Genomic DNA, 13,445 nt, shown 5'->3' on the forward strand with positions numbered 1-13,445 from the left:
GCAGAAGAAATATTTGAAGTAATAATGCCTGAGAATTCTACAAAATTAATGACAGCTACCAAACCAGAGATCTAGGAAGCTTGGGGAACACCAAGCAGGATAAATACCCCAACAACAAAAAACTACACCTAGGCATGTCATATTCAAACTGTAGAATTTAAAAAGAAAATCTGAAAAAAGCCAAAGGGAAAAACCACCTTATCTATGGAGGAATAGGAATAAAAATTATAGTGGGCTTCTTACCAGAAACCATGAAAGCAAGAAGAGTAAAGTGAAATATTTTAAATGTTTAAAGGAAAACCCTGCCAACCTAGGATTCCATATTCAGTGAAATTAACCTTCAAATATAAAAGAGAAAGATTTTCTTAGACAATGTTAAGTGGTGTAGTGTTATCTGAAGGTTAAAATGCATGTTGGAAACTCTACGACAATCATTGAATTTCAAAAGGAAGTATAATTTATATGTAAAGAGAGGAGATAAAATGGAACAAAATAAAATGCTCAGCTGAAACCAGAGAAGACAGAAAAGAGGGACTTGAAAGAAATAATGAATGCAACATAAAGCAGCTAGAAACATGGTGGATGTTAATTCATATATATTAATTTAGTTGGGGCTAGACATGGTGGTGCACATCAGTAGTCCCAGCTATTTGGGAGGCTGAGGCAGGAGGATTGCTTGATCATAGCTCACACCACTGCACTCCAGCCTGCGCAAGAGTGAGACCCTGTCTCAAAAAAAAAAAAGTGGGGGAGATCTAAATACACCAATTGTAACAGAGCCTCACTCCATTTTTGATGTTTGCTGACAGTTTTTAAACCTCATCCCCCTGTCTGTCCACATCTGGGCAAGCTGATAAAAAGCCCAGGTGCTTGTGTGAAGTTAAGACTGTGAAAACTCCAGCCCATGCATGGGAATTCCCAATTTCATGGTGTTTAGCAGCCCCACCTGCTAAACACCATGAAAACACCAGTCCAATCTTCTTTCCCTGTTTTCTCCAGCCTTTTTTGCATCAACTTGGGAAGTCTTCCCTGCTCTCCCAGAAAGCCGCACTATGTGAGTAATAAACCTTTTCATGCGCTCTTGGGGTGTATTTGAGGTCATCAGTCTTGTCAGCTGAACCACAGTTGGGCTGCAGATCCATCCTGTCCCTCTGATGTGGTCACAATAGTTGGCCAGCAAGCAGGACATCTTGATGATGACTATTGTGGCAGGGTGAGGGGTTCGTTCTCTTGCTTTGGCTCGCTAACTGGCTGTGCTGCTTGCTGACAAGCTTGCACTTTGAGTTGTGCTGTTTTGTGTTGCATTGTGGAGATCTGCTGAGCCTTCATTAAAGATTTAACTGACACAAGTTGGAAATTCTGATTATTGGTGTTCAGGACCAGAGCATGGGATTGGGCCATTCCTTAAAGTGGTCTTGGAGCCTGTGTCTTGGTACAGATCTACCTCTATGTCTCAGATGGAATTGTCTCACGCACAGGCGTAACTGATGCTAGACTCAGGGGAATGACTCCTACCTAGTGAGCATTGGCTATATTCTTAAGCAGCCATAAACCCTGTTCGATAGTGCTCAGGGGAAAGAGTGATACCTTGTGCAATGCATGGGCTCCTCAGTTGGTTGTTCATATGGAGAAGGAGCAGTTAGCTGTGTGACATGCTAAGATCACACTGCTAAAAGCAGGTACTTTATTAGGACACTACAAAATGTCTTTTCAGCTACTGCTGCGTATGCCGGTCACTAAAAGGATCTTGATCCTCAAGGTTATAGGAAAAAAATTACTCATGGCACTCCCATGGCACAGCCAAGGAGTTAATTCCACAGTTGCCATGTGGGAGGCCCCTAACTAATGATACTGATTTGAGATTATTTAGGGGAAGACAATTTTAAGTATGAGCAGAATGGAGAGGACCCCATCCCTGAAGTGTATTCAGTAACCACTATGAAGAGGGGAGGGATAGAGGGAAGGTAGGAAAGAGGGAAGGAGAGAGAAGGAAAAAGGGAGTGAGGAAGAAGGGAGGGAAGGAAAAAAGGGAGGAAAGGAAACAGGAAGGAGGGGAAAGAAGGAGAGAATGGAAGGAAAGGAGGGAATGGGGAAGGAAGGAAGGCAGGGAGAGGGGAAGGAAGGGAAGGAAGGATAGAGGTGGGAAGGAAGGAGGGAGGGAGGGAAGGAGGAAAGGAAGAAGGAAAGGAGGAAAGATAATGGGGGTGGGGAGAAGCAAAAAACTAAAATAGAAGCTCACAGTTTTACCCAATTGGAAATCTAAAATTGTCTTTTAAAACTTATATAACAAAAAGATTAATGGGCACTGATTGGCTGTTTGTTTCTTTTAAAAAAAAAAAAAACTTTTTAAAGTATACAATTCAGTGGTGTTAAATAGACATCACCACTATCCATTTCAGAAGTTAAAAAAAAATTCCAAATAGGAACTGTACTCATTAAACTCGCCATGCCTTCTCCCCCAAGCCTCTGGTGACCACAGTTCTACTTATTGTCTGTATAAATTTGCCTATTCTAACACCTCATATACGTGGAATTATACAATATTTGTCCTTTTGTGTCTGGCTTATTTCACTCAGCATTATGTTATAGCATTGTCATAATTTCATTCCTTTTGAAGGCTGAATAATGTTTCATTGTTTGGATATACTGCATTTTCTTTATCCATTTATCTGTTGGTGGCCACTTGAGTGGTTTCCACCTTTTGGGTATTGTTCACAGCTGCTGTGAACATTGGTGTACATGCATCTGTTTGAGTCCTTGCTTTCAATTATTTGGGGTATACACCCAGGAGTGGAATTGCTGAATCATATGGTAACTCCATATTTAATATTTGAGGAACCGCCAGATTGTTTTCCACAGTGGCTACATCATTATACATTTTCCTCAACAATGCACAAGGTTCCAGTTTCTCTACATCCTCACCAACACTTGCTATTTTCATATCCTAATGGGTGTAAATTAGTAGCTTATGGGTTTTTATTTGCATTTACCTAAATAAAGCCTAATTAAAACATCAGACAAGTGGCTGGGCACGGTGGCTCACGCCTGTAATCCCAGCACTTTGGGAGGCCGAGGCGGGCGGATCACAAGGTCAGGAGATCGAGAACATCCTGGCTAACACAGTGAAACCCCGTCTCTACTAAAAATACAAAAATTAGCCGGGCCTGGTGGTGGTGGGCACCTGTAATCCCAGCTACTTGGAAGGCTGAGGCAGGAGAATGATGTGAACGTGGGAGGCGGAGCTTGCAGTGAGCCTTGATTGTGCCACTGCACTCCAGCCTGGGTGACAGAGTGAGACTCCTTCTGAAAAAAAAAAAAAAAAAAAAAAATCAGACAAGTTGCTGTTAAGGTATTCAAAAGTAAGGTATTCTACAAAATACCTCACCAGTACTCTTGAAAGCTGTTAAGGTCATGAAAAATAAGGAAGGTCTAAAAAACTGTCATAGTCAAGAGAAGCCTAAGGAGACATGCCAGTCAAATAAAATGTAATGTCCTGGATGAGACCCTGGAACAGAAAATAACTAATGTTTTTATCTAATCTGAGTAAACTATTGACTTTAGTTAATAATGTAATATGGTTCATTAATTGTAAGATGTGTACCATACTAATAAGGGAAACTGGGTGGGGTGAGGGGGTGTGTAGGAACTCTGTATTATTTTCTTCATTTTTTTGTACATATAGACTGTCCTAAAATACTGTTTATTTTTAATGAAAAACTACAGAAATTAACAAAATAATAGCAAAATATTTTAAACAACTCTATCCCACTAAATTAAAAAAAAACTTATGGAAAATGGACAAACACCTAGAGAAACTGACCCAAGAAGAAATAGAAAATTTGAATATTACTGTATTCATTAAAGAAATAAAATTTCTCATTAAAACCTTTCTGCAATGAAAAAGACAAGACTAAATGGCTTTGCTGTCAAAGTTTTTCAAACATTTACGGGGAAAAAGAAGCCAATTCTACACAAATAGGAGAAGGAAGGAACACTTCCCAACTCTTGCATCCAGCAGAACACTGGTACCCAAAAACTGACAAAGATTTTGAGAGAAAATAACTATAGACCAATACAACATATGAAAATCAACTCCAATATTCTTAAAAATTCTATCTTCAAGCCAACAAATTATACAATGGATAATACATCATTCTTAAAAATTCTATCTTCAAGCCAACAAATTATACAATGGATAATACATCATGACCAAGTTTATATCCCAGGAATGCAATGAAATAATATGAGAAATAAAAGAAAGAAAGCGATATAGTCATCTCAATAGATTTAGAAGACAAAATTTTTTTGTTATTATATTTATCACTTATTCTCAAGTTTGCATTTATGATATAAATTCTAAGCTAACTAAGAATAGAACATCCTCAAACAAATAAATGACATCTACAGAAAAAGTACAACTAACATTATACTAAGATGACTGAGCACAGGCAAGGATGTTGACTTTTACCATTTTTATTTAACACTAATGGAGGTCCTAGTCAGTTAAGTGGTGCAGGAAATATAAATAAAAATTTAGCACACAAATTTGAAAGGGAGACCTAAATGTCCTTATTTGCTGATGACATGATTGTGTACATAGAAAATCCTAAGAAATCTGCCAGAAATAACTACCAGAACTTCCAGATGAATTTAAAAGTTGAGGAATACAAAGTTAACATAAAAAATCAATTGTATTTATTTATTTTCTTTTTCTTTTTTTTTTTTTTTTTTGAGACAGAGTCTTGCTCTGTTGCCCAGGCTGGAGTGCAGTGGCATGATCTCAGCTCACTGCAACCTCCACTTCCTGGATTCACACAATTCTCCTGCCTTAGTCTCCTGAGTAGCTGAGATTACAGGCGTGCACCACCACGCCTGGCTAATTTTTGTATTTTTAGTAGAGACGGGGTTTCACCATGTTGGTCAGGCTGGTCTCGAACTCCTGACCTTGTGATCCACCCACCTCGGCCTCCCAAAGTGCTGGGATTACAGACATGAGCCACCACACTCGCCAATCAATTGTATTTCTAAGAACTAACAACAAACCATATTGAATTGAAAATATGATTACAATATCATGTACAACAGCATATAAATATGAAATACTTAGTGATAGTTTTAACAAAATATGTGCAAGATCTTTATATGAAAAACTATAAAACATTGCTGAGAAATTGTAAAATGAAATAAAGAGAAAGATATACCATATTTATGGATTGGAAGAGTCCATATTATTAAGATGTTTCTGCTCAAATTGATTTTTGGATTCCGTGCAACCCCAGTGAAAAATCCCAGCTTGATGACAAAAAAAAAAGTTCTCTTAATTTTTTCATATTTGATAATTTTTTAAAAAATTTCACCCTTCCCAATGGATAATTTGCTGGATGTAGAAATCTGGGTTAATAATAATTATTATTATTTTTGAGACTGAGTCTTACTCTGTCACCCAGGCTAGAGTGTAGTGGCACGATCTTGGCTTACTGCAACCTCTGCCTCCTGGGTTCAAGCGATTCTCCTCCCTCAGCCTCCTGAGCAAGCTGGGACTACAGGAGTGTGCCACCACACCTGGCTAATTTTTCTATTTTTAGTAGAGACAGGGATCCACCACATTGGCCAAGCTAGTTTTGAACTCCTGACCTCAGGTAATCCACCTGCCTTGGCCTCCCAAACTGCTGGGATTACAGGCGCAAGCCACTGTGCCTGGCCAGTTTTCTTTCAGCAGTTATAAAATGTGGTCCCACTTCCTTTTGGCTTTCATGGTTTCTAATGAGAAATCTGTCATTTGAATTGTCCCTTTATAAGTAAGTGTTTCTTTTCTCTGCTGGCTTTCAAGGCTCTATCTTTCATTTGTACCAGTTTTATCATGATGTATTTAGATATAGATTTCTTTGGGTTTATCCTATTTAGGGTTCACTGAGTTTCTTGCATCCTTAGATTTATGTCTGTGTTGAAATTGGGATATTTTCAGCCATTAGTTCTTCAAATATATTTTTATCCCTGCACCCTTTCTCCTCTTCTTCTGGGACTCCTCTGACAAAAAGGCTAGATATTATTGTCACACAGTTCCCTGAAATTCAATTAAGTTTAATTTTTTTTCCTGCCAGTTGTTTAGATTGGATAATTTCTGTTGATCTGTCTTCAGGTTCATAGACTTTTTAATATGTCATCTCCATTCTGCTATTGAGTCTATCTGATGCTTATTAAAATATTGGTTATTGCATTTTTCAGTTCTAAATTTTCCATTTTGTTGTTATTTATATCTTTTGTTTTTTTCCTGAGCCTTTCTATTATTTTATTCATTTCAGGAATATTTTCTATTACTGATAGGGACATTTTTATAAGAGCCATTTTCATATTTTCATCAGTTAATTTCACATCTGTATCAGCTCAGTGCTGGTGTCTATTGATTGTCCTTTCTTATACAAATGGAGATTATCTTGGTTTTTCATATGCTACTATTTTATATTGTATTCCAGACATTTTGAATATTATAAGTCTCTTGGTCTTGTTTAAGTCTTATAGCAAAGGTTGACATTTTCGTTTTATCAGGCAATTGACCTGATTGGGTTCAGACTGCAAGTTCCTATCAGCATTGTATGGGGTTGGTTTCAATGTCAGTTCCATTTTCAAAGTGTCCTGCCACCCAGTGTTCTCTCTGTAACTTGAAATGTCCCACAATTCAGTTCTCAAAGCCTGTAGTGTGCTGTTTAGGGTCATATCCATAGGTATGTAGCTTTGAGTGAGATCAGTGATTTATAAACAACTTTGTGGGGTTGCATTCCCAAGTTCCTTCCTCTGTGCAATCTCACTAATATTTTCTAGTTCCCTAGGACTCCCTTTTTTTGTTTTTCTGGCCCCAAAGGTAGGATTTTATTCACCTCTCTCTGCCACACACTTTATGCAACTCCATACATTAAGGGCCCAGTAGCAGGAGGACAGAGAGAGGAAAAAATGGGGGTGTCCTACATTCCAGAGATAAGGTTCCCCTCAGAGTTTTAGGCTTCTGCCATCACTGCTACCAATCTCATTGCCATGGAATTGCTTGGGGGCTGAGCATGAGAAGAGAAAAGGAAAAAAACAAAAAACAAAAACAGAATTTCTCCCACTCTCTCTGAGCATCAGGAGGCCCTTTTCCCATTGCTCAAGTAACAGTAGAAGAGCTTCGACTAGAGCTACCTGTCCTTGCCAATACCAGTTCAGAGTTTCAGGCTGCACCAACCAGCCATTCCTCGCTGCCTCTCTATCTCCTCAGGCCTCTCTATTCCCTGAGACACAGCAATATTGAAATTAGGCCAGTTAATAACCCTGCAGTGGCCTTTAAGTGTTCAAGTGAAAGGAAAGGAAGAGTTGTACATCTCTCACTTTAAATCGAAAGCTAGAAATGATTAGGCCCAGTGAGGACAGCACGTCAAAAGCTGAGATATGCTGACAGCTAGGCCTCTTGTGCCAAAGAGATAGCCAAATTGTGAATACAAAGGAAAAGTTTATGAAATAAGTTAAAAATGCTACACAAGTGAACACGTGAATGGTTCACTGAAAGTGAAATAACCTTATTGCCCATATGGAGAAAGTTTTAGTGGTTTGGATAGAAGATCAAACTAGCCACAGCATTCCCTCAAAGCCTAATCCAGAGCAAGGCCCAAACTCTTCAATTCTATGAAGGCTAAGAAAGGTGAGGAAGCTGCAGAAGAAAGATTTTAAGCCAGCAGAGGTTGGTTCATAAGGTTTAAGTACAGAAGCTGTCTTCATAACATAAAAGTGCAAGGTGGCCGGGCGCAGTGGCTCACTCTTGTAATCCCAGCACTTTGGGAGGCTGAGGCGGGTGAATCACGAGGTCAGGAGATTGAGACCATCCTGGCTAACATGGTGAAACCCCGTCTCTACTAAAAATACAAAAAATTAGCCGGGTGTGCTGGCAGGTGCTGTAGTCCCAGCTACTCGGGAGGCTGAGGCAGGAGAATGGCTTGAACCCAGGAGGCAGAGCTTGCAGTGAGCCGAGATGGCGCCACTGCACTCCAGCCTGGGCAACAGAGTGAGACTCTGTCTCAAAAAAAAAAAAAAAAAAAAGAAAAGAAAAAAAAAGTGCAAGGTGAAGCAACAAGTGCTGTTGGAGAAGCTGCAGCAAGTTATCTGGAAGATCTAGCCAAGATTATTGATGATGGTGGTAAACAGCAGATTTTCAATGTAAGCAAAATAGTCTTATATTGAGAGAAGATGCCATCTAGGACTTTCACAGCTAGAAAGAAGTTGATGTCTGGCTTCAAAGCTTCAAAGGGACAGATTGACTCTTGTTAATACAACTGGCGACTTTAAGTTGAAGTCAGTGCTCATTTACCATTCTGAAAATCGTAGAGCCCTTAAAAATTATGCTAAATCTACTCTGCCAGTACTCTAGAAATATAATAATAAATCCTGGATGACAACACATCTGTTTACAACATGCTTTACTGAATATTTTAAGCCCACCCTTGAGCCCTGCTGCTCAGGAGAAAAGACTACTTTCAAAATATTACTGCTCATTGAGGCCAGGCACAGTGGCTTCAGCCTGTAATCCTAACGCTTTGGGAGGCCAAGGTGGGTGGATCATCTGAGGTCAGGAGTTTGAGACTAGCCTGGCCAACATGGTGAAACCCTACCTCTACTAAAAATACAAAAATTAGCCGGATGTGGTAGCGGGCACCTGTAGTCCCATCTACTCAGAAGGCTGAGGCAGGAGAATCGCTTGAACCAAGGAGGCAGAGGTTTTAGTGAGCCGAGATCATGCCACTGCACTCCAGCCTGGGTCACAGAGTGGGACTCTGTCTCAAAAAAAATTTTTAAATAAAAATAAAAAAATCTATGTCTATATATCTATGTCTATATCTATATATCTATATCTATATATCTATATCTATATATCTATATCTATATCTATATCTATATCTATATCTATATCTATATCTATATCTATATCTATCTACCTATATCTGCTCATTGACAATGCACCTGGCCACCCAAAAGCCCTCCTGGAGATATACAAGGACATGAATGTTGTTTTCATCTCTGCTAACCCAACATCCATAGATCCCATGGATCAAGGAGTAATTTTGAATTTCAAGTCTTACTATTTGAGAAACACATTTAATAAGGTTATAACTGCAATAGATAGTGATCTCTCTGATGGATCTGGGCAAGGTAAATTGAAAGCTTTATGGAAAGGATTCACCATTCTGACACCATTAAGAACATTCATGATTCATGGGAGGAGATCAGAATAAACCTTAACAGGAGTTTGGAAGAAGTTGATTCCAACCCTCTTGGATGACTCTGAAGGGCTCAAGACTTGAGTGGAGGAAGTCACTGCAGATGTGGTGGAAACAGCAAGCAAACTAGAATTAGAAGTGGAGCCTGAAGATGTGACTGAATTGCTGCAATCTCATGATCAATCTTGAACAAATGAAGAATTGCTTCTTATGCATGAACAATGAAAGTGGTTTCTTGAGATGGAGTCTGCTCCTGGTGAAGATGCTGTGAACATTTTTGAAATGATAACAGGATTTAGAATGATCACAAAATTAGTTGATAAAGCAGCAGCAGGGTTTGAGAGGATCAACTCCACTTTTGAAAGAAGTTCTATTGTGGGTAAAATGCTATCAAACAGCATCACATGCTACAGAGAAACCTTTTGTGAAAGAGTCAATCAATGTGGCAACTTTCATTGTCTTGTATTAAGAAATTGCCACAGCCCAGGTCCCATGCCCTCAGAGCCTTGCTCACTGCTAGCACAGCAGTCTGAGATTGAACTGCAAGGTGGCAGTGAGGCTGGGGGAGGGGCATCTGCCATTGCTGAGGCTTGACTAGGTAAACAAAGAGGCCAGGAAGCTCGAACTAGGTGGAGCCCACTGCAGCTCAAGGAGGCCTGCCTGCCTCTGTAGACTCCACCTCTGGGGGCAAGGCATAGCTGGACAAAAGGCAGAAGAAACTTCTGCAGACTTAAACATCCCTGTCTGACAGCTTTGAAGAGAGCAGTGGTTCTCCCAGCACAGAATTTGAGATCTGAGAACGGACAGACTGCCTCCTCAAGTGGGTCCCTGACCCCTGAGTAGCCTAACTGGGAGATACCTCCCAGTAGGGGCCGACTAACACCTCATACAGCTGGGTGACCCTCTGGGATGAAGCTTCCAGAGGAAGGATCAGGCAGCAACATTTGCTGTTCTGCAATACTTGCTGTTCTGCAGCCTCTGCTGGTGATACCAGGCAAACAGGGTCTGGAGTGGACCTCCAGCAAACTCCAGCAGACCTGCAGCTGAGGATCCTGACTGTTATAAGGAAAACTAACAAACAGAAAGGAATAGCATCAACAAAACAAAAAGGACACCCACACCAAAACCCCATCTGTAGGTCACCATCATCAAAGACCAAACAAAGGTAGATAAAACCACAAAGATGAGGAGAAACCAGATCAGAAAAGCTGAAAATTCTAAAACTCAGAGTGCCCCTTCTTCTCCCAAGGATCACAGCTCCTCGCCAGCAATGGAAGAAAGCTGGATGGAGAATGACTTTGACGAGTTGACAGAAGTAGGCTTCAGAAGATCAGTAACAACAAAATTCTCTGAGCTAAAGGAGAATGTTCGAACCCATCGCAAAGAAGCTAAAAACCTTGGAAAAAGATTAGACAAATGGCTAACTAGAATAAACAATGTAGAGAAAACCTAAAATGACCTGATGGAGCCGAAAACCATGGCACGAGAACTACGTGACACATGCACAAGCTTCAGTAGCCAGTTCTATCACGTGGAAGAAGGGGTATCAGTGATTGAAGATCAAATGATGAAATGAAGCGAGAAGAGAAGTTTAGAGAAAAAAGAGTAAAAGGAATCGAACAAAGCCTCCAAGAAATATGGAACTATGTGAAAAGACCACATCTACGTTTGATTGGTGTACCTGAAAGTGATGGGGATAATGGAACCAAGTTAGTAAACACTTTTCAGGGTATTATCCAGGAGAACTTCCCCAACCTAGCAAGGCAGGCCAACATTCAAATTCAGGAAATAAAGAGAATGCCATAAAGATACTCCTCCAGAATAACAACCCCAAGACACATAATTGTCAGATTCACCAAGGTTGAAGTGAAGGAAAAAATGTTAAGGGCAGCCAGAGAGAAAGGTCGGGTTATGCACAAAGGGAAGCCCATCAGACTTAACAGCGGATCTCTCAGCAGAAACTCTACAAGCCAAAAGAGAGTGGGGGCCAATATTCAACATTCTTAAAGAAAAGAATTTTCAACCCAAAATTTCATATCCAGCCAAACTAAGCTTCATAAGTGAAGGAGAAATAAAATACAGACAAGCAAATGCTGAGAGATTTTGTCACCACCAGGCCTGCCTTACAAGAGCTCCTGAAGGAAGCACTAAACATGGAAAGGAACAACCGGTACCAGCCACTGCAAAAACATGCCAAATTGTAAAGACCATCCATGCTAGGAAGAAACTGCATCAATTAATGAGCAAAATAACCAGCTAACATCATAATGACAGGATCAAATTCACACATAACAATATTAACCTAAATGTAAATGGGCTAAATGCCCCAATTAAAAGACACAGACTAGCAAATTGGATAAAGCATCAAGACCCATCAGTGTGCTGTATTCAGGAGACCCATCTCATGTGCAGAGACACACATAGGCTCAAAATAAAGGGATGGAGGAAGATCTACCAAGCAAATGGAAAACAAAAGAAAGCAGGGGTTGCAATGCTAGTCTCTGATAAAACAGACTTTAAACCAACAAAGATCAAAAGAGACAAAGAAGGCCATTACATAATGGTAAAGGGATCAATTCAACAAGAAGAGCTAACTCTTAAATATATATGCACCCAATACAGCAGCACCCAGATTCATAAAGCAAGTCCTTAGAGACCTACAAAGAGACTTAGACTCCCACACAATAATAATCGGAGACTTTAACACCCCACTGTCAATATTAGACAGATCAATGAGACAGAAAGTTAACAAGGATATCCAGGACTTGAACTCAGCTCTGCACCAAGCGGACCTAAGAGACATCTACAGAACTCTCCACCCCAAATCAACAGAATATACATTCTTCTCAGCACCACATTGCACTTATTCCAAAATTGACCACATAGTTGGAAGTAAAGCACTCCTCAGCAAATGTAAAAGAACAGAAATTATAACAAACTGTCTCTCAGACCACAGTGCAATCAAAGTAGAACTCGGGATTAAGAAACTCACTCAAGGGGTGGAGCCAAGATGGCCGAATAGGAAGAGCTCCGGTCTACAGCTCCCAGCGTGAGCGACACAGAAGATGGGTGATTTCTGCATTTCCGTTTGAGGTACCAGGTTCATCTCACTAGGGAGTGCCAAACAGTGGGTGCAGGACAGTTGGTGCAACGCACTGTGCGCGAGCCGAAGCAGGGCGAGGCATTGCCTCACTCAGGATGCACAAGGGGTCAGGGAGTTCCCTTTCCTAGTCAAAGAAAGGGGTAACAGACGGCACCTGGAAAATTGGGTCAGTCCCACCCTAATACTGCGCTTTTTCAACGGGCTTGGAAAACGGCACACCGGGAGATTGTGTCCCACACCTGGCTTGGAGGGTTCTATGCCCACGGAGTCTCGCTGATTGCTAGCACAGCAGTCTGAGATCAAACTGCAAGGCAGCAGAGAGGCTGGGGGAAGGGGCGCCCGCCATTGCCCAGGCTTGCTTAGGTAAACAGAGCAGCTAGGAAGCTCGAACTGGGTGGAGCCCACCACAACTCAAGGAGGCCTGCCTGCCTCTGTAGGCTCCACCTCTAGGGGCAGGGCACAGACAAACAAAAATTCAGCAGGATCCTCTGCAGACTTAAATGTCCCTGTCTGACAGCTTTGAAGAGAGTAGTGGTTCTCCCAGCACGCAGCTGGAGATCTGAGAACAGACAGACTGCCTCTTAAAGTGGGTCCCTGACCCCCGAGCAGCCTAACTGGGAGGCACCCCCCAGTAGGGACAGACTGACACCTCACTCGGCCAGGTACTCCTCTGAGACAAAACTTCCAGAGGAACTATCAGCTGAATTTTTGGTCTTACGAAAATCCGCTGTTCTGCAGCCACCGCTGCTGACACCCAGCCAAACAGGGTCTGGAGTGGACCTCTAGCAAACTCCAACAGACCTGCAGCTGAGGGTCCTGTCTGGTAGAAGGAAAACTAACTAATAGAAAGGACATCCACACCAAAAACCCATCTGTACATCACCATCATCAAAGACCAAAAGTAGATAAAACCACAAAGATGGGGAAAAAACAGAGCAGAAAAACTGGAAACTCTAAAAAGCAGAGCACCTCTCCTCCTCCAAAGGAACGCAGTTCCTCACCAGCAACGGAACAAAGCTGGACGGAGAATGACTTTGACGAGTTGAGAGAAGAAGGCTTCAGACGATCAAACTACTCCGAGCTACGGGAGGAAATTCAAAACA

The 13,445-nt window shown here is 41.2% G+C and overlaps 1 long non-coding RNA gene across 3 annotated transcripts in view; it reads right to left on the reverse strand.

Annotated features, from left to right (window-relative positions):
- LOC131383226 (uncharacterized) overlaps nucleotides 1–13,445 on the reverse strand; it is a 49,373-nt gene that overhangs the window by 3,929 nt on the left and 31,999 nt on the right. For all 3 annotated transcript variants that reach the window (XR_009213089.1, XR_009213088.1, XR_009213090.1), the window contains exon 3: nucleotides 9,257–9,504. This is a non-coding gene — a long non-coding RNA (uncharacterized LOC131383226). The remainder of the gene's footprint in view (nucleotides 1–9,256; nucleotides 9,505–13,445) is intronic.

This window comes from Hylobates moloch, unplaced genomic scaffold (genome assembly GCF_009828535.3).
Source record: "Hylobates moloch isolate HMO894 unplaced genomic scaffold, HMol_V3 SCAFFOLD_4, whole genome shotgun sequence".
Lineage (NCBI taxonomy): Eukaryota > Metazoa > Chordata > Mammalia > Primates > Hylobatidae > Hylobates > Hylobates moloch.